Here is a 22899-nt window from a genome sequence, read left to right as displayed (position 1 = left end):
TTATGCTCATTTATTGCTTAGCCATGCTCGTTGACGGGGATTGGATCGTGATGTACATGGAAGTTGTGAGAGATATTAATTTTGGATAACATTAAGGTGGCAACATTAATACACATCTGGGTGGATTGGTTGGGGCACCTGGAGAAATCAGTGCTTGCCCATTAGGAAATCCTGGAGTACCCGTGTGATTTTTCCTCAGTTCGCCACCCAGGCTCAAAGGGATCATATGATATTTCATGCCTAGAAACTTCCGTGTGCAGCCACAAGCCTTTATGGGCTCTGGCATAGTTGAATAAGTTGTGTGAGCTGTTGAAGAGGTGGACTAGCAGATGTAGGGGAGAGTAGGTGTACCGGTCTACCCAGAGTAGGGAGTTAATGCTTCAGAAAGACAATGTCTCGAGCTTCCGATCATGGATGCGGTCGAGTCTTGTGGGGAAAAGTGTGCAACCTCTGCAGCATGTATAAACTAATCATGGTTAGCCGTGTCCCCAATTATGGACATCTTGAGTATCTAGAAATGGATATTATTGTTGATCTGATCACTCTTTAATTAATGAATTAGGTTTAAAGATGATACTTGGTTAATTGTTGGGATTTTGAGTTGGAGGAACCTTCTCAATCATTGGCATAACTTTGTAGTAAATAAAATTTATTCCTTTTTTGTAGGAAAAAATTAGCTTTATGCAAAACAATTAACTTAGAGCCTCCACCAGCCAAATATGCATGTAGATATAGTTCCTTGCATTCATTTGCTCTATAGTGTAACTCTGCCAGCATATTCCATGTGCTGACCTACATGGCTGCAACGTCTCATGTTGCAGACTTTACCGATGACGAATAAGGTGCAATAGGTCGTTGTCATGCACTCAGCTATGCCGTTGGATTTGATGGACTCATTTATCCTTGAAGCTTCTGCAGTTATTTAGTTTAGATGGCCTTCAGCAATTTTATTTGTGTAACAGGTACTCTTTATGAGGACCTCAATGTAATAAGTGTGTGATTGAACTCTGTTATAATTCCTCGAGTACTGTGTGTGTCACATACCGATCCAAGGATGACACTTAAGCATAGAGACTTTGTTCCATTGGGATCGTGGTCGCTACATCTGAAATGTGGTAAGTTATGAAAGTACCCCCACCGATTTGAGCTAGGTGGTTCTTTCGGTTCAGGGGTATCATGGGCATTTCGCGTGTCAGGATTTCTTAGGAGGTGGAGTTCTCGCGCGCGTTGTAATTTTGGGATAGCAAGACACGGGTTGAGATGGAGGGAGTTTTCGGAGCACAACGAGACGAAGATATATCTTAAATATTTCGGGGTAACAAGGCTGGTTGAAGAGGCGGGAGTTTTGCAGCACGATAGACAAGGATGCTAGCTTCAAATTTCGGCATAACAAGGCACAGCTTGAAATTTCGGGAGAACAAGCTTAATGTGTACAAAAAAAAGACAATTCACACCTCATCACTAGATAGAGCCATGTCCCATTTTACTATACTACCAGAAATGCATTCAAATACAACAACACAAAAACTAAAAAAATCAGGACAACAAACACAACGTGTACAATACCAAATCAATTTGCACTTCCCTCAACAATAAAAAACAATTCATGTTGTGTAGCATATGGACTAAATTTGAGTACATTTTCCTTGTTTGAATGGGATTATACTCGGGTTAGTTATACAACCATCTAAATATTATCTTCACAACACATGACTTGAATATAGGAGTAGTAAATTCCTATATAAATACGAACTACATGTACATACGATCTCAAATTGAAATATATGTATCCATTTTATGTCGAATTCAAATCATAGTACAAGTATGGTCTAGCTAGATGTTTGGAATCTAAACCATGTATGATACGACATACAATGTGTTTAACATGCACAACACACACACAAACACCATTTAGACTAGTAAGGTACACGTGCATTGCACACATGAGATTTGGCAACCAAATTATAAATAAATACCACATTATAGCATGTAAGCTTTGAGTCATATATGCATTATGTAGATGTTCGTTCAATTCTTATAGTTCATCTCATTCAAAATCAATTACTTTTTATAAAAAAAGCTAATCTTTTTTAAGATTCATGGAATTATGCGTTGTAAAGCATAAAGTAAAAACAAATAATGGCAATTCATGTAGAATTTTTTTGGGAAATTATGATACAAAAGATTCTAGACAAAGGATAAGTGCTTGTGTTTTAAGGTTTGTGCATTATGCTGAAGTTCAATCATCGAGTCTTCTAGATTGTACATGTGGCAAAATCTGGTGCATTGTAGATGATATCCAACGGCAAATAGTGCTAGGAAGAAGGCTCCACACCTTCCCTTTTCATTTAAATTTAATGATAATAAAACCTTGGCTTCTTATGCTAATGGTATATATGATTACTGTGATGTGGAACGAATAGAAGAATTCGTTGATTTTAAGGGTGCTTATGAAATTGAATCTTTGTTTGAAAAGTTGGAAAATTATGATGATGATGTTTACAGACCTGAAATTTATGCTTAACTTAAATATTGCTATGAGAATTGTGAATATAATTCCGATATCGATGCATTTATTGAGAAAGTCTCCACTGTCCAAGAAGAGACTAATATTTTGCAGGAATCTATTGAAGGAGAAATAGATGACACTGTGAGCTCATTAGATGAAAAAGATGACAAGGAGAGCGAAGAACAAAAGGAGGAAGAGCGGATTAGCTACCTGTGCCCTTCTAATGAGAGTAACTCTTCAACTCATACATTGTTTAATTTCCCTCCGTGCTTACCGAAGGATTGATTGCTATGATGATTGCTATGATCCCTTGGATTCGTTTGAAATATCCCTTTTTGATGAACTTGATGCTTGCTATGCTTGTGGCCATGATGCCATTATAAATTATGTTTATGGAGATGAACTTGCTATAGTTCCTTATGTTAAGAATGAAATTGTTGCTATTGCACCCATGCATGATAGTCCTATTATCTTTATGAATTATCCCAACTACACTATATCGGAGAAGTTTGCGCTTATTAAGGACTAGATTGATGGGTTGCATTGTACTTGCAGATGATGATTTTGATAAATATAATATGCATGTGCTTGCTGCTCCTACTTGAAATTATTATGAGAGAGGAACTACATCTCTGCCTCTCTATGTTTCCAATACGATAAAATTGCAAGAAACTGTTTATACTATGCATTGGCCTTTACTTCATGTGCCGGAATTGTTCCATTATGACATGGCGATGCATAGGAAGAGAGTTAGACTTCGTTTGTGCATGATATATGTTACTTTGTGCTCTCTGCTAAATCATAAATCATTTTTAATTAAAAGTGGCTATGATATACCTTGGGATCCGGGTGGATCCATCACTTGAGCACTATATGCCTAGCTTAATGGCTTTAAAGAAAGCGATGCCAAGGAGACATCCCGAATGTTTTAGAGAGTCATTTTTTCTATTGTGTGCTTTTAAAAAGTTTATAAAAACAAAAAAAATTAGAGGGGAACCTAAACTTTTCAAAAATAAAAGCGAAAGTGAGAAAGACGAGCATTGTTAAAGTGGGAGCTAGCCTTGAACTTTGTTCATGCCCAGGGAAACCTTGTGAACCTTGATTAATTATCCCCTTGTACAAATCCTTTGTACTATAAAAATAATGTGCCAAGATTTGCCTTTAGGATGATTAGATTGCTTGTTTGGTCTGTGCAGTGCAAAAACATAAACTTTGGTTATAGTGCTTGAATTTGGTTAGTTAATTTTTTAGTCAAAAATTGGCGCAAAATAGAAAGGGGCCAATAAACCAAGACGCAGGCAGGATGATTAATTTTTTGCTTGGGTTACTGTTGATGGTCTTTATACTATTTAAATATGGATGGAGTGGAGTAGTACTATCTTTATCATAGCCTCATAGGGCTCTCCCAGCGCCTACGCCCCCCTCCCTCCTCGCCCACCAGATCCCGCCATGGAGGATCCTACCATGGATAATCCCTTAGATCCCAGGATCCCGCAGGCTGCCCTCTCGCTGCGGCCCGCGACACTACCGCCTTTGAGCGAAACCCACATGTGTTTTGGAGGGGATCCATTGATCTATAATCATAGATCGGTGGCGCTGGAGGACATGCCAGGGCTGCGTTTCACATGGTCAGCAGCAAGGGCAAATCGGATGAAGGAAGCGTCGCATCGATTGGAGAAAAGTTCGAAGGAGCTGCGCCTGACGAAGCACAAGGAGGATGCGCAAATCGATCTCGGGGGAGAGATGCTGATGGATGTCAGCATCTAGCAGCGTCACATTGATTTCGAGCTGGGGCTAATGGCAGAGATCATATTCACGGAGTCGACTGCGGAGGAAAGAACGTGCATGCCTGCGAAATGGCATGAGCAGACGGTGCAACTATTCAAATGGGTGGTAGGAGAAGCCAAACCTGGGACCAGCTGCGACGCCACCACTGGGCATGCATCATAGGTGAGGTGAGCTGCCCTCCTTCCCCACCAGTGATGTAGTGACCTACTCGGTTGCTGCTGTAGTGAACTTGCAAGGCCATGTCGGTTTGCAACCTTGACAATCACTCCATCTATATGTATTGTATTACTGTGAAAATACTTGGTCGTTTGGAATAAAGATGGTAATTGATTTGTCACTAGTTTTTGAATGCTTGGTCGTGAAAATCAACCGAAGCCACAACCAGAAGTCTCCATCGCGTAATACTTACGGTTGGTCGCACCAACAGACGGTCAGTCAGACCCGTGTTTAACCGAAGGGACACGCATCGGCTTGGTCTGACATGTACGACCAGTTGCATCACTGACTTGTGCGACCACATTCAAGCAGTAGTACTTGAAATTTATGTTCCACTAAACTCATCGGGAGCCGTTTCGGGCCTCGAAACCAAAACCATCAATTAATCTTTAACTTGTTCCCATCACATTACAAAGTAGTACTACCATGCTATAGTTAAGTGCGAACCTGCTGTGACCTACTACCTTCGTCCTGGTTTATTAGTCCTCTTTGTAATTTGTGCTAATTTTTTTACCCATGATTTAACTGATGAAATGTTAGTGCATGTTAATGAAATTATATCATTGGATTCGTATTTGTACATAATTTTTAACGGTCTAATTTTTTATGACATGCATGAATATTTTGTTAGTTAAATTTATGGTCAAACTTCGGCACGGATTACAATGGAGATCAATACACCAGGACACAGGTAGTAGTACGTATCAAACCTGAACGTGTTCCCACAATGCAGGTTTTAGTACTAGTGCTAGTACTAGGTTATAAAAAGGTGGAACTACCTAGCCGAAAATTACTCTACATTCCTCCTCATAATTAAGTCTTTCTTGTTCGTCCGTCCTTGCCATGGCCGGTGTGCACAGCTCTAGGTCGAGTACTACTCGTAACAAGGCAACGGTGACCAAGGCCGCGGAAAACAAGTGAGGGCTCGCTGAGGGAGTCCTGGATTAGGGGGTCCTCGGACAGCCGGACTATATGCTTATGCTGGACTGTTGGACTATGAAGACACAAGATTGAAGACTTTGTCCTGTGTCCGGGTGGGACTCTCCTTTGCGTGGAAGGCAAGCTTGGCAATTCGAATATGTAGATTCCCTTCTCTGTAACCGACTCTGCGTAACCCCAGCCCCCTCCGGTGTCTATATAGATCGGAGGGTTTAGTCCATAGGACAACAACAATCATAATCATAGGCTAACTTCTAGGGTTTAGCCTCTATGATCTCGTGGTAGATCAACTCTTGTAATACTCATATCATCAAGATCAATCAAGTAGGAAGTAGGGTATTACCTCCATAGAGCGGGCCTGAACCTGGGTAAACATCATGTCCCCCGCCTCCTGTTACCATTAGCCTTAGACGCACAGTTTGGGGCCCCCTACCCGAGATCCGCCGGTTTTGACATCGACATTGGTGCTTTCATTGAGAGTTCCACTGTGACGTCGAAAAAAAGGTTTGATGGCTTGCCTTGTTATCAAGGACAACATGGCCTCCGGGGAATCCCTGGCTTTAGGCCAAACCCTCCGACTAGGCGGCTTCGTCATGACCGCCCGTTCGGCTGCCGTGCCGACGATGACTTCTCGAGTCATCGAAAACAGCCTCCACATCAGCTCGGAATACGCCGAGCGGATGGATCCAATGGAACTCTCATCCTTGAACAAGCTCTTGGGTCGCACCGCCGCCTTGGGAGTCGCTACAGACTATGATCGGATTGGGCTTAAACCCGATCAAAGATAGATTAACTCTCCGTTGGTCACCCATCAAATAGCGGTGGTGGAGGAGCAATGCAGCGATTCTTCCTCTGTTTTGAGGATGAACTATGTCCGGATTCCCGAGCTCTCCGAGCCGGATACCCGCTCACGGGAGGAGATGACCCAAACTTTGAACTTAGAATCGGACAGCGGGCCACAAAAATTGGGCAACATCCTGGAACCCGAACTACTAAGTTCGGAAGTTCCTCTGCCTCTGGGTTAAGGATTGTCGCGAGGAAGACGCATTCTCATTCTTTTGCAAAAATTGCACGGACAAGGGAATCCTTAACGCCATAAGTCGTCGCGACATATTACACTTCACTGACTTGGCGGCCATAGTACAGAAGTACTGTGCGATGGAAAGCGCCTGGAAAACCCAGACAAAATTCTGGGATCCTTCGGCTCTCACTAAACCCCTCATCCGAACCAAAAGGGTGCACTCTTGCAAGTCACCTGATCCAATCACAAAGAAACCAAAGCCCACTACAGGGCGTGGAACCGTATTGGACGGATGGCTCAATAGGCCATGAAAAATTCACACCACACCGGATACCGTACCAACGCACAACCTTAGAGCATGTTGGATACTTCAGCAGGTGGCCAAGAACGGCGAGGATCTCCTCATTAACAATACCGCAGAGCATCATCCCACAGAAAACAACAATACAGTGTTGACAGTCTTCAAGACTTTCGCCTCGAATAACAGGCGCAAGAGAGCACTCCGCGGCCTCGCCGAAGTCTGCCACATTGCAGCAATAAATCCTTGGAACGACACGGCTATAACCTTTAATGCTAGTGACGAACCTCAATTCCGAACAGTCCGAGCACCAGCCGCTTTGGTCCTTAGTCCAATCGTGGAAGGCTTCCGGCTTACTAAAGTGCTCATGGACGGCGGCAGCGGATTAAACCTCATTTATGAGGAAACTCTCAACAAAATGGAAATAGACAAGAGCCGCATCGAGCAAAGCAGCACGACCTTCCAAGGAATTATCCCTAGTCGGGAGGCACGATGTGCGTGAAAAATCACACTCGATGTGGTATTTGGCACATCGGAAAATTACAGGTCCGAAGAGACAACATTCCAAGTGGCCCCGTTCAGTAGTGGATACCACGCCCTTTTAGGGCGGGATGCATTCACGAGCTTCCAAGCCATACCACATTATGGATACATGAAGCTCAAGATGCCCGGGCCCAACTGAATCGTCACTCTAGCTAGTGATCCGGACATAGCACTTCGCGCCGAAAATAAAACCGCCGCCCGGGCCCTTGAGGCATTATCCGCAGCCCTCGCGGCCGAAGAATTAACTGCATTATGCTCCACAGTGGATAGGGATGACGTGATACTCGATAAGCGATCCAAGTCGACCTCTTTCAAACCTGCGGATGAAATCATCAAATTCCAAGTCCACCTAACGGACTCTACAAAAACAGCAGCCATCGGGTCACAGCTGAACCCCACAATCGACGCCGCATTGCGGGCGTTCTTACGCAAGAATTGGGACATCTTCGCCTGGCACCGTTCAGATATGCCAGGGATCCCATGCAGGCTGGCCGAGCATAGCCTCAACATGTTGAAGGGATACAAGCCGGTCAAGCAGACTCTACGGCGCTTTTCAGATCCTAAATGACAGGCTATGGGAGAAGTGCTAGCCAAGTTACTCGAAGACGGATTCATCAGAGAAATAAAACACCCGGACTGGCTAGCAAACCTGGTGATGGTACCAAAGAAGGATAAATTCTGGTGCCTATGTGTCGATTTCAAGGACCTCAATAAGGCTTGCTGATGCGGAGCATCCCACGCTCATCCCCATGTACACTCCGACTACTCCCCAAGCCCCAAGTGGACATATGATGATACTTCGAACAAACGCCATTGGACACAAGGTGAACTCGCTCCTCTTCGAACCGTCACTTTCCAAATCAAGAAACGACATTAACTTTGATTTGCGCAAATCAGGAAATCTATCCTTACGCAAATGTAACCAAACAAGATCTCCAGGTGCAAACACAACATGTTTTCTACCCTTATCTCCAGCAAGTTTATATTTAGCATTCATACACTCAATGTTTTCCTTAGTTAACTCATGCATTTTTAAAATCAATTCAGCACGTTGTTTAGCATCAAAATTAACCTTCTCCGAAGATGGAAGAGGCAACAAATCAATAGGTGCACGAGTTAGGAAGCCATACACAATTTCAAAAGGTCACATCTCAGTAGTAGAATGCAATGAACGATTATAAGCAAATTCAATATGAGGAAAGCATTCTTCCCACATTTTCTTATTATTCTTCAAAACAGCCCTAAGCATAGTAGACAATGTTCTATTGACTACTTCAGTTTGTCGATCAGTTTGGGGGTGACAAGTAGTACTAAAAAGCACTTTAGTCCCCAACTTAGCCCATAAACATCTCCAGAAGTGGCTAAGAAATTTAGTATCACGATCTGAAACAATAGTATTGGGCACACCATGCAAGCGAATAATTTCACGAAAGAACAAATCAGCAACATTAACGGCATCATCGCTTTTATGTCATGGTATAAAGTGTGCCATTTTTGAGAATCTATCCACGACAACAAATATGCTATCCCTCCCCTTCTTTGTTCGAGGTAAACCTACAACAAAGTCCATAGATATATCCTCCCAAGGAACACTAGGTACAGGCAAAGGCATATATAAACCATGGGGATTGAGTCGTGACTTAGCTTTTTGACATGTAGTGCAGTGAGCAATAAAACGCTCAACATCCCGTCTCATCTTTGGCCAAAAGAAATGTGTAGCAAGTACATCTTCCGTCTCCTTCACGCCAAAGTGTCCCATTAATCCCCCTCCATGCACCTCCTGCAACAACAAAAGACGAATAGAGTTAGCTGGAATGCATAGCTTGTTAGCACGAAACACAAATCCATCATTAACGACGAACTTGTTCCATGTTCTCCCTTCTTTACAATTCTGCAATACATCCTTAAAGTCAGCATCATGCACATATTGTTCTTTGATGGTCTCCAAACCAAATATTTTGAAGTCAAGTTGTGAAAGCATGGTATAGCGACGAGACAATGCATCAGCAATAACATTTTCTTTACCCTTCTTGTGTTTGATAACATAAGGGAAAGTCTCAATGAATTCAACCCATTTAGCATGTCTACGATTCAGTTTAGCTTGACTTTTAATATGTTTCAAAGATTCATGATCAGAATGTATAACAAATTCTTTGGGCCATAAATAATGTTGTCGTGTCTCTAAAGTCCAAACAAGAGCATATAATTCTTTATCATAAGTAGAATAATTCAGACTAGGCCCACTCAATTTTTCAGAAAAGTATGCAACAGGTTTGCCATCTTGTAATAACACACCTCCTAATCCAATGCCACTAGCATCACATTCAAGCTCAAAAGTCTTATTAAAATCAGGAAGTTGGAGTAAAGGAGCATGTGTCAGCTTATCTTTCAATACCGTGAAGGCTTCTTCCTGTGCGGTACCCCAAACAAAAGGCACGTCCTTCTTTGTAAGCTCATTGAGAGGTGCAGCAATGGTGCTGAAATCTCTCACAAAACGCCTATAGAATCCAGCAAGGCCAAGAAAACTCCTCACTTGTGTGGCCGTTTTGGGCTACGGCCAACTCTCAATAGCTTCAATCTTAGCTTTATCAACTTCAATTCCCTGTGGAGTAACAACATAGCCAAGAAAAGACACTCGGTCGGTGCAAAAGGTGCACTTCCCAAGGTTACCAAACAAACGTGCATCACGTAGAGCAAGAAAAACAACACGTAAATGTTCCAAATGTTCCTCCAAAGATCTGCTATAAATCAATATGTCATCAAAGTAAACTACCACAAATCATCCAATGAAAGCACGCAAAACTTTGTTCATTAATCTCATGAAAGTACTAGGTGCATTAGTTAACCCAAAAGGCATGACTAACCACTCATATAATCCAAACTTAGTTTTAAATGCTGTTTTCCATTCATCCCCCAATTTCATACGAATTTGATGGTATCCAGTATGCAAATCAACTTTGGAGAATATTGTAGAGCCACTCAATTCATCAAGCATATCTTCTAGCCTAGGAATAGGATGACGATAATGAATAGTAATATTATTAATGCCTCTACAATCAACACACATACGCGATGTACCATCCTTTTTCGGCACTAGAATAATAGGAACAGCACAAGGACTAAGGGATTCGCGTATATAACCTTTGTCAAGAAGCTCTTGTACTTGATGCATAATCTCCTTCGTCTCCTCTGGATTGGTACAGTATGGTGCACGGTTGGGTAGCGATGCACCGGGAATTAAGTCAATCTGATGCTCAATCCCTCGAATAGGCGGTAATCCTGGTGGCACGTCTTGTGGAAAGACGTCAGCAAACTCCTGCAAAATGTTAGTGACAACAGGAGGCAAAGAGGAAGGCACGTCCTCAAATGAAAAAATGCCTCTTTGCACACAAAAGCATAGCAAACAGATTTGCTGAAATCTAACTCATCAATATCAAATTTAGTGGCAAGTAAACATGCACTTTTCAATTTAATTTCAGAAGCAACACTAGATGGTTTACTATTAGGCTTCATTTGTTGCTCAAATTCTTTTGCCACAATCTGATTTTCACTCTTATTGTTCTCCTGTTTTGCTTTATTAGCTCTATTAATATCATCTTTCAAAATGGAATCAGCAGTCATAGGAAGCAAAGTAATATTTTTATACTTATGAACAAGAGTATAATGATTGTTTCTACCATGGTGTACATAATTTTTATCAAATTGCCATGGTCTACCAAGTAATAAGGAACATGCTTTCATAGGTACCACATCACAATCAACATAATCAGCATATGTAGAGATACTAAAATGCACACGAACAGTACGTGTTACCTTAACCTTGTCGCTGTTGTTGAACCATTAGATGTAGTAAGGATGTGGATGTGGTCTTGTGGTGAGAGAAAGCTTCTCCACCATCTCCATGCTAGCCAAGTTGTTGCAGCTCCCTCCGTCTATGATGACGCGAACAGAACGTTCCTTCACAACACCCTTTGTATGGAACAAATTATGCCTCTGATTTTTCTCAGCTTGTGTGACCTGCACACTCAAAACACGTTGAGCAACTAAACATTCATACATGTCAGCGTCTTCAGGAGCCATGTATTGTGTCTCATGATCAGAATCATATCCACCATGTTCTTCACGGGTAATAAGGGCCAAAGTCTCCTCATCATAGTCACTAGCGGACTCATACCCACCATCCTCAGTAGCAATCATCACATGTTGAGATTTGCATTCTCACGCATAATGACCTCTTCCCTTACAACGGCGACAAATAATATCACTTGTGTGCCCTGTTGATGCCATGGAAGAAGAAGAGCTCTGTGTAGGTCCGGCATGTGTGCTCTTGGCAGATAGCAGTGGTTGTGCCTGCTTTCTTGTATCACGGCTGGAGGTGGCACCTGATGGAGGTGCTGGTGCAGTGGAAGTAGAGGATGCACGCGGTGTCCATGAGGAAGGTCGACCTGCAGAAAAGTTAGTGCGCGCCATTGCTTGTCGATCCTGCACTTCACGTTCAGCTTTACAAGCAAGATGGAATAAACGAGTGATATTAGTATACTCCTTATACTCTAGAATGGTCTGAATCTCTCTATTTAATCCATCCATAAACGTGCAAGCATAGCTTCATTCTCCTCAACAATACCACATCTAATCATGCCAGTTTGTAATTCCTGATAGTATTCTTCTACAGAATTTTTCTCTTGTCTTAAACGCTGCAATTTTTGAAGCAATTCACGTTGATAATATGGTGGAACCCAACGCGTACGCATAGCAGTTTTCAAAGCAGCTCAAGTAGTTGGAATAGGATATAATCTACAATGTTCAGACCACCATACACATGTAAAACTAGTGAAAGCACAAACAGCAGCAGCAACCAGTCTCTCCTCGGGATATTGTAAACATGTAAATCGTTGTTCAGTTTCTAACTCCCAAGTAAGATATATATCAGGAACATATCTACCCTCAAATGGTGGAATATTCAATTTCAGTTTAGGAAGATGGTCATGATCTCGTACCTAAGGTGGTGGTGCGTTGCGAACATATACCTGAGGTCGACCTGCTGTTGGTGGTGCTGGTGGCTGCACGTAGTTCTGATTTTGATCAACCTCATCCTCGTAATAGTCCTCCACCTCTGCAGTAACAACAGGAGCTACAGAAGCACCAACAGCAGTAGCAGCGGCACCAGAATTTTGTCCTGGCTCAATAGGAACACGCTGTGCTCGCCCTACTGTATCGCGGCGTAGAACTGGTTGTGGGAGACGTTTGAGTAATTCATCAAACTTGGCGTCCAACTTGGTGTCAATTGTCTTCTCAATGTCATCCATCGTCTCCAATGCCTTTTCAAAACTGGCCATCATGTCTTCCACCTGTTGACCCAACATTTGATGAAACTTATCATGAAGATCCTTGTTCGTCATGTTCTCCGAGTCAATCTCGTCGGCTTGTGATCCTGGCATGGTTAGCAGCAATAGAAACACAAAAGAATATGATTCTACAGACTACTAGGAAGTGGTGGTGGTGGTAGTGGGGTGTCACAAATCCTTTCAAGCAAATCTCAAATTCTTACCAGTTCTTACCCAGCAGCAGGTGGTGATCGGCAACCGTTGTAGTCAAAAGTCCCAAAGCTTGGATAGAGCGATTACCAGGGGGAGTCAAACGCACGACGTAGATGTATGTGGAGCTGGGAAGGCTTATAATATGGTAGCAAAAAGAGTCAGCAATAATCAATTCAGAGATGCAAAGTTGAATAAACGCTCAATGACGGTACTGTGCTAGTCCTAGGCTAGACTGTGCTAGAGACGCGAGCCTAGAACACTAACAAAATCACGGCGCTGCACGTAAACAAGGGAGGAGCACACTCTGAATTTTTGTTGTCTTTTTTTCCACTTATTTTTGCACTTTTTTTCCTCTTTTTTTTGCTCCGCAACAATTTTTTTTCGAAAAAGTCTACAAATGGTCTAGAAACTACCTAGCCAGAATTTTCTAGACTTAGTTTTTTTTTGAAACTGGAGCTATTTTTCTACTGCTGGTAACACGAAAGTTCGGGAGTCCTTCTCTATCATGACTCGGAGTATGGCGTGATCTGGAAGTCGAAAACAAAGCAACAAATACTGGACTCGGACTGGTGGCGGAGATGAATCTGGTGGAACTCGGACTGGTGGCGGCGATGAATCTGGTGGAACTCGGACTGGTGGCGGATATATGTTGCAGGCGGACTCAGATTGGCGTGATGGAGGTGTATATGTGGTATATGGCTGCAGTGATGTCAATGGTGGTAGATGGCAGAAATGATGACAATGGTGGTATATGGCAGCGGTGATGACGATGGTGGTATATGGCAGCGGTGATGATGATGATGCGGCGGCGGCATGACAACTTGTGAACAGAGCTCGAAACTCTAAAGGACTAGACACTAAGACCAGCAACTAGACACGACGATGCAACCGCAAATTCAACAACGCAAATACAGAAAAGATTATGCAATGGCTCAGACTGGTTCGAATATGATGAACTAACCCTAATTTTTTTCGTGGATTTTTCGTGGACTATAGGTATGAACAACAGACTCGATCTAAACTACGAAAAACTGTAAAATCTCACTAAGCAACCTGGAAATCTGATACCACTTGATAGAGGCAAAGGTGTCCCGTCTTTCGATGAGATGGTGGCTATCGTTTTCTATGGGAGTCGAACTTGATGATCCGACTACGAACGTGCGTGACGTCGCGCCTTAGAAATCGCTAAACCAACTTCCGAGGGGTTATTGACCACACCGGAGCACGATCAACCTGACCACGAGGGTCTGTTTCTTGTGATCAAACGAAGAATAAGCAAGAAACTGAGATTGCAATCTGGATATTGCGAATATAAGGTGAAACCTTTATTGATCAAGATGGGGTTCTATGACGTCTTTGTCTGGTCGTTGAACACAAACGAAGTACGCGAAGTTGCAGCTATGGCGAACTTTAATCTAAACAAAAACCAAAATCTAAACGACGCCCTAAGGGTTGTATATATGGAGCAAGAGGGGGGAATTTCATGGCCCGTGAGGGAGGGGTCCGAAACCAACCCTAACTCTTATTTCCCCACACATACGGACTGTAAAAATAGCCTATACTTATGTATTTTGAAATTACATGCGCCTGGCCCAATAAAAAGGTGACGCAGCACCTAGAATAGCCTGTGGACGAAAATTATGAAGTAGCATCTTGTATATTTTGTCCAAGGCATCATACACTCATTATGGTGGCTTCAACGTGCTGAAATCATCACTTGTAACTCCGTTCTTGTTCCCCTTGCGCATGGCATCATCTCCATGCTTCTTCTTGATCCAATGTTCATCCTTCTCCAAGCTAGGACCTTCATTTGTAAGCAAAACAAATGTATCCAATTTAGGCAGCATCATATTCTCATGAACATTAGAATCATTACCAAGAAACGAAAGTACATGGTAATTTAGTTGGCGTGCGCGAGCTATAGTAATTGGTCCAGTATGTATAGCAGCATGGGCTATGGGTGTAACAATGGTATTGATGTCCTCATCATCCTCTCGGAGATGAGCTACCACCACTTGTGTCGTCTGTTGTTGACTTTGGATCTCGTGTATCTCTTTGTGTTCGGTAATCTAGCCCTTGTGTGATCAATTACTTGTCGGTTGAGTGATTCTCTCGTTTCTCCCCGTGTTTTCCCTTGTGTTCTTCCACGCGTTCTTCGTGTTTCCCCCGTAGGATCCACTCCAAACGTGAAAGATCGGCCCCTAGGGTTCCGCCCTACATCATCTTGGTATCAGAGACACGTTGATCATGTTTTTGGAGCCCCTACCCCTCTTTTTCTAGCTTGATTTTGTTGATTTCGTCCTAAATCCGAAAATCCCCACCAAAAATAGCCCCATTTTTTTGTGATTTGTTGGTTTGATGATGTTTTGTTGATTTTGATCCATGGATTTGCTTGTTTCAAGTGGATTTAGCATTTCCCCAAGTTTCACCATCTTTCATCCACGAAATCTTCGCATTTTTGCCCCTGAAATCATCAATTTCCGCCCCCAAAATCGAGTTCCTCAAGTTCATCCTCGGATTGGGAGTCCGGACATCCGGCCCGACCAGCGGACATCCGGCCTGCCCGGACATCTGGCCATTAGCCCGGACATCCGGCCCCTGGAGCGCATTTTCGCTCAAGTTTCTAGACATCAGGTCCTGGACATCCGGCCAAACCCCCGGATGTCCGCCCGCTGTCATTTCAGCCTCCCGTGTTTCACCGTTTGGACCATAACTAATTCATCCGGAGTCCAATTTTGACGTTCTTTAGCTCGTTTTGAAGCTATTGACATCCCCTATCCCACAAAAATACTACCAACACCATTTGACTCCATAAAATTTTGTGAATATTGGCATCTTTGCCTAGGGCCACCACCATATCATCCGCATTACCACCACCGACTTCCGCAACCTAACACATTTTGTTCACCATAGCATTAGTGGTTGCTCGAGTAGTGATTTGAGTCTCCTAAGGTGTTTCGGCTACTTAGGGACAATTGCTTTTTCATCAACCACCACCACCATTTCCACATAGACGTGCCCAGCATACATTTCCACCCCAACTTAACCCATTTTTTTTTGAGTTGTGGCTTGTGTCTCCTAAGGTGTTTCGGCTACTTAGGGACGGCAACTTCAACTCCGACTCGTGTATAGTCCATCATACCACTCCCGCATTGCCAAGTGCAAACCACCACCACTTTCCACTTCCACCATTTTGACATTTGACGTTTGAGATTTTGAGTTTGCGGTTTTTCCGTTTCCTAAGGTGTTTCGGCTACTTAGGGACGAGTCTCCATCATCTTGGTTTCTACATCTAGAACACCGCCACTCATCATCGCCAAGGACGGTAACCTCCATATCATCTTGGTATCGTGGTACCCCTTCATTGTATATTCCCTTTGCCATTGCATTGTTAACCCCTAGCCCATTTTGCGTTACTTGCCTATCGAGACTAGCCATTTGAGTATTGCCGGCAACGTTACTTGTGCACATTAGTGATCATACTTCCCATAGCATACATACCATATCATCGTGGTGCATATATTGGTATCATATCTTGTGTCACAAGTTTGTTCCCGCATATACACAATTGCTATCTTGGTTTGTGCATTGTGCAAAAGTGGCCATAGAAAAAAAAATAAAAAAAGAAGAAAATAAAGCTTTTAAGCAAAAGAAAGAGAGCAAAGAGCTTGTAAGCAAGTGCCATAGCATCATACCACATTGCATATAAGATTTTCATATCCGAACATCTTGGATCATCTTGAGAGAAACACCGGGAACCATATATACATAGCATACTTGGGATAGAAAGTTTATCCATTCTGCATCTTATAGGTTGTGCACAAGTGTCGTATCCGCCTATTGAGCAATCGTGCTAGCGTCTCTCTTGAGTTGTGCAACACGAGCGTTTTTCGTGGATTCCACATTTTGTGCTCATTCCTTGGTTGCATGACCCCATTTACCTATCCGTGTGTGCGTTTCCGTGTGCCACATATTGCTATTGGTCCATTTGTTTCACTTGCTAATTTGTGAATCTCTTTCAACATTATTGACTCTTGCTAACATTTTGCATTAAATTTTTGTGCCACTATCCTCACCGAGCTCCACCATAAGCTTTACTTGTGTAGGTGTGAGAACCGTCAAGGATTGGTACCAATAGTGCTATTTCATTGTCCGCATTTGAGTGAACTTGATTCATTGTCAACATCGGTCAAGGTACATTGGTATAAGTTCTTCTCTTTCTCCCACTCATATTTGCTCGAGTCTTGTGATGGATAGGCAAGGCATTTCCTCTCTGGTCTATGACAACAACGACGGCGTGAACAACTACATCACCAAAGCGTCACTCTTCGATCTACAACAATAAATACAAGGCGCACAATCAAGATTGCGAGAGCACATCGAGAAGAAGCTTTCCACACATAAAGAGGAGCAAGATGCAAGGATGGAGGAGACTCGGGCCTTGATCAAGTCTACTTCCCCTTCATCATCTTCAAGGCGCCGACATTCAAGCCACAAGTCTTCGGAGCGCGAAAAAGATGCAAGTGCAAGTCGTCCACGTCCACATCTACATGGCGACCACCGTCACGTTTGTGATCAACATCGTCATGAAGGGCAAGTCACCACCAAGCATCATGTGCACGACGACGACGAACGACATCTTCTACGAGCTCAAGCACGACAACGACATCATCATCATGAAGATTCTCCACAAGCGCAAATGCACAAGTCCCAACAAGCCCTACTTCACGCCAAGTCCAAGCTTCATGAGAAAAAGAGAAGAGCGCGAGACGACCACCACCAAGAAGGCGCTACGGCTACAACAACCACTTCGGCATCTTCGCCAAGTGCTACCAAGGCATCTTCGCCTTTGGACATACGGCATCTTCGCCTACTTCCCATGTGTACGCCTAGATCAACTTCATCAAGTCCAAGGCGACTACCTATGATCGAGGGCGACACTTCCATCTTCGGAAGCCCCCCAAGGAAGATGGCCGAGCATGGGAAACTCCCTTTGGTCATGGAGACGAGCTACGAGGTGCCACATCATATGGGCCTCGAACAACAAGATGGCGACAAGACGGTCGAGCAAGGGTCATCCCCTTCGACCACGGCGACGAGCGCGAACCTCTTCAACAACATGAAGACAGTGCCCATATTGGACTCATACTCCAAGTCAAGCTACGGGACCGTGCATGGAGACATTTGCACCTATATCTCTCCGACACCCACATATGTCGAGATGCCCCATTTGCCATGTGAGGAGAGCCACCACCCCATGAGTGAGATGAGTGACTCCACCATATATGACATTGAGAGCATTTCCTATGAGAGGATGAGTGTGACCACCACTAGCCCCACACATGAGAGCATGCCACACATCCTATGTGAGGTTGAGCGCCATTTGAGTGACTCCACAAACCATATGAGTGAGAGCATCCTTGAGGGAGTGAGTGAGCCACAACACGTAGTGAGTGAGGTAGTTTACACGGCATGTGAGGCCACTATGATTTCTAATGACTTAACCTCTACTCCTAGTGTGTTTTCTTCCTTGGTGCTAGGTCTCTTACATGACGACATGCCTATCCTCGACGAGTCCATCCCTCCAATGGGAAAACCGATGGCCATGGTGGATAATGATGAACCCCCCACATGGTTCCATCAAGATGAATACGACAACGAGTGGATCTTCGACACCTCACCTACAACACATGAGCGACGCTCCAAAGGTAACATAGGTGATGGTGCTTCTCTTGTCCCACTGGTGGACTCTCTTGACATTGATTGCTCCCATGATGTTGACCCACCTATTCCCATGCTTCATGCTAGTGACACTCGTTCATGCCTTGACATACCTATTTATGATGAATATGATGATGAGCATGTTGAGTTGCCTAGTTGTGATGCTATGCTCCATAGGATATCATGTGAAAATTCTTTTGGTCACATCATGTTTGACAATCCTTCGAACTTGTCATATGCTATGAGTGAGATCTCCCATATTGCATCATTACAATCTCAACATAGTAACTATGCATGCCCCATTAAAATAAATCCCATTTGCACTTATGGCATAGATGACGAGATGATGGTCATTGGCTTTTGCTTTTCTTGTGATGATATTTCCATGCTTCCTTCACATGATTTGCGCAATTCATCTACTATGTCATGCCATGATCACATTATTCCAAATATGCATTGTTTTGGATGTTGTCAATATTCTCCATGTGAAGTTGCTACTCATGCTCATGAGGAGACCCCCATAGTTTCCTCATACATATTAGAAGATTTTGATGCATCTCATACTTTGCATGATTCCCATGATAGCTTGCACCATATGCATTACATGAATAACAATGCTCTAGATATTTCTCGTGATGCATTACATCCTTTGAGTCTCCATTATGCCATACATAATAACAAACCTGTCATGATGGATGACATGTTTCTATATCACGCATCTCATTTATTTGAGCATTGGATATTTTGTGCTAACCGACACATGCACGTGCGCATCATGATGGATGATGTGTACATATACCATGCACACACAATTTTCTCTTTGCCTTTGTTTTGTGTACGTACTCATGTATACTCGTCAACCTCTCAATCCCAAGAGTTGACGAAACGAGCTCTTGAGAGCAACGACGCTTTGCGATCCCATGGACTATCCTTACCACCATTCCCATTGCGCAAGGACTACGCGCATCTCTTTTACTTGGCTCTCACACGGCTATGGGCTATCTACCACTTGTCACCTTATGCCCATACTATCGTGTTCACTTTGCATGTTATGCTTGTTTCTATGCCTTTGCCATGCAATTGTGACCCTTGCTTGCATTTACCCATGATGCACCATTATGATACTCCTATGTGTATTTGCATGCTTGGTGGAGATCCTTGTTGCTATTGCCATGTTTATCATGTGCCCCATGCTATCGATGCTTGTTGTGTTGGGAGAGTCATGATGACAAATTGCTATTTACATATGCTCTGGCTTCTCACCAATACATTGATGATATTTTTCTCATATCTTGCTTTCATGATTGTGATATATCATGTGTGTTATTCATGCCCACTATTCACACACATGACATGCTTGCCATGATTCCTTCTAGTATGTTGCATCTTCGCACTACTAGCTTGCTATGATTGCTTGCTATGTTGCATCACACATGTTCCACTACTACTCGCTTTCTTGGGTTGATGACATATATGTTCATGCCTCTCACATGATATATCTTGATCATTGACTCTTGTGCCCATTAGTTGCCTCTTTCATATCCACTTGTATTGAGTGCGACCATACTATGCATATTGATCTTAGAGACTTTGACACCTTACTTGTGATGCATGCTTGTTTGATTGAGACTATTGCATTTGGTTGTTCTTGCATCATATGCCTCCATACTATGAAATGCTCCCTTGTACTTTCTTATGATGAGCATGATGCATACACTTGTTGGGTATATTACCACTCGAATGATAGGTTTTGCATTTCCGCTAACCTCATTTGTTTTTCCGAGTGTTTATCATGTTCTTTCATTTTGGAGGATTCACAAGGCGGTGCCGTTATGCAGCATATTGGTTATGTGGGGAACAAGAACGGAGTTACAAGTGAAGATTTCAGGACTTTGAAGCCACCATAATGGGTGCATGAAGCCTTGGACGAAATATACAAGATGCCACTTCATAAATTTCGTCCCGAGGCTATTTTAGGTGCTGCGTCACCTTATTATTGGGCCAGGCCCATGTAATTTCGAAATACATAAGTGTAGGCTATTTTTAGAGTCCGTATGTGTGGGGAAACAAGAGATAGGGTTGATTTCGGACCCCTCCACCAAGGGCCACGAAATTCCCCCCTCTTCCTCCATATATACAGCCCTTAGGGCATCGTTTAGACTTTGGGTTTTGTTTAGATTAAAAGTTCGCCATAGCTGCAACTTCGCGTACTTCGTTTGTGTTCAACGACCAGACAAAGGCGTCACAGAACCCCACCTTGATCAATAAAGCTTTCATCTTATATTCGCAATATCCAGATTGCAATCTTAGTTTCTTGCTTGTTCTTCGTTTGCTCGCAGGAAACAGACCCTCGTGGTCAGGTTGATCGTGCTCCGGCTTGGTCAATAACCTCTCGGAGTTGGTTTAGCGATTGCTAAGGCGCGACGTCCTCGCACGTTCGTAGTCGGATCGTCAAAGTCGACTTCCACCAAAGCGAAATCCACCATCTCATCGAAAGACGGGACACCTTTGCCTCTATCAAGTGGTATCAGATTTCCAGGTTGCTCGGTGAGATTTTACAGTTTTTCGTAGTTTAGATCGAGTCTGTTCTTCATACCTATAGTCCACGAAAAAGCCAAAAAAAAATTAGGGTTAGTTCATCCCATCCGAACCAATCTGAGCCTTGCATAATCTTTTCTGTATTTGCTTTGTTGAATTTGCGGTTGCATCGTCGTGTTCAGTTGCTGGTCTTAGCGTCTAGTCTTTTAGAGTTTCGAGTTCTGTTCACAAGTTGTCACGCCGTCGCCGCACCATCATCATCGCCCTGCCATCTACCACCACCGCTCCGAATCCGTATCCATATACCACCACCAATCCGTGTCCATATACCACCACCGATCCATATCCATATACTACCACCGCTGCCATATACCACCACCATATATCCACCACCAATCCGAGTTCCTTGCTTATTAGGTTTGTTTTCGGGATCAATCTAGATTCCGATTCGTGTTTCCTTGCCGGAGTAGGTTTCGGAAAAAAAAGAGTCGGGTAGCCACGCTCCGTTTAGGCCCAAAATTTTTCGAAAACGCATTTTTCGAAAAAATTTCTGGCTATCCTATTTTTAGGTGTTTCTGAGTGTTTTGAGACAGGTGCCATTATAGGAAGTTTTTTTTGACCCGTTTCCAGTTTTTGGGTCCGGGCAGTCGAAAAAAAAAAATTGGTCGAAAAATTTCGTGCCCATCCTGACAGTTTGAGCTAGGAAGAGTTTTGAGACACTCGCCATTATAGTGATTTTTCGCACAAAAAAAAAGCAGCGCAAAAAAAAAAGAGCGCAAAAAAAAAGAGCGAAAAAAAAAATTCAGAGTGTGCTTTTCCCTTGTTTACGTGCCGCGCCGTGATTTTGTTGGTGTTCTAGGCTCGCGTCTCTAGCACAGTCTAGCCTAGGACCAGCACAGTACCGTCGTTGAGCGGTTATTCAACTTTGCATCTCTGAATTGATTATTGCTGACCCTTTTTGCTACCATACTATAAGCCTTCCCAGCTCCACATACATCTACGTCGTGTGTTCGACTCTCCCTGGTAATCGCTCTATCCAAGCTTTGAGAGTTTTTGACTACAACGGTTGCCGATCACCGCCTGCTGCTGGGTAAGAACTGGTAAGAATTTGAGATTTGCTTGACGGATTTGTGATACACCACCACCACTTCTTAGTAGTCTGTAGGATCATATTCTTGTGTGTTTCTATTGCTGCTAACCATGCCAGGATCACAAGCCGACGAGATTGACTGGGAGAATTTATCGAACAAGGAGCTTCATGATAAGTTTCAGCAAATGATGACTGAACAGGTGCAAGATGTGCTGAACAATTTTGAAGAGGCCATGGAGAAGATCACTGGCCTTGAGAAGACATTCGAAACAAAGCTCGATAACAGATTTAATGAATTGCTCACGCGTCTTCCACCACCACCACCGGCTGCACCTAACGCACCTCTCCAACAACAACAACAACGACTACCTCCACGTCGTGAAGCAGACCTTCGCCGAGCGAGCCGTGTTCCTCTTGCATTTGGCCAAACTGTTGGTGCTGCTGTTGATACTTCTGTGGCTCCTGCTACTGCTGTTGCTGGTACCCAGGAGGATGATGAGTATGCGGGCGATTATGAGGATGAGGTTGATCAAAATCAGATCTACGAGCAGCCACCAGCACCACCACCAGCAGGTCGACCTCAGGTATATATTCGTAATGGTAGGCCTGCACCACCACCACCTCAGGTACGAGATGATGTCCATATTCCTAAACTGAAATTGAATATTCCACCATTTGAGGGTAGATATGTTCCTGATA

The sequence above is a fragment of the Triticum aestivum genome, chromosome 7B, assembly GCF_018294505.1.
Source record: "Triticum aestivum cultivar Chinese Spring chromosome 7B, IWGSC CS RefSeq v2.1, whole genome shotgun sequence".
Lineage (NCBI taxonomy): Eukaryota > Viridiplantae > Streptophyta > Magnoliopsida > Poales > Poaceae > Triticum > Triticum aestivum.
Note: the sequence above shows the minus strand (reverse complement) of the source record.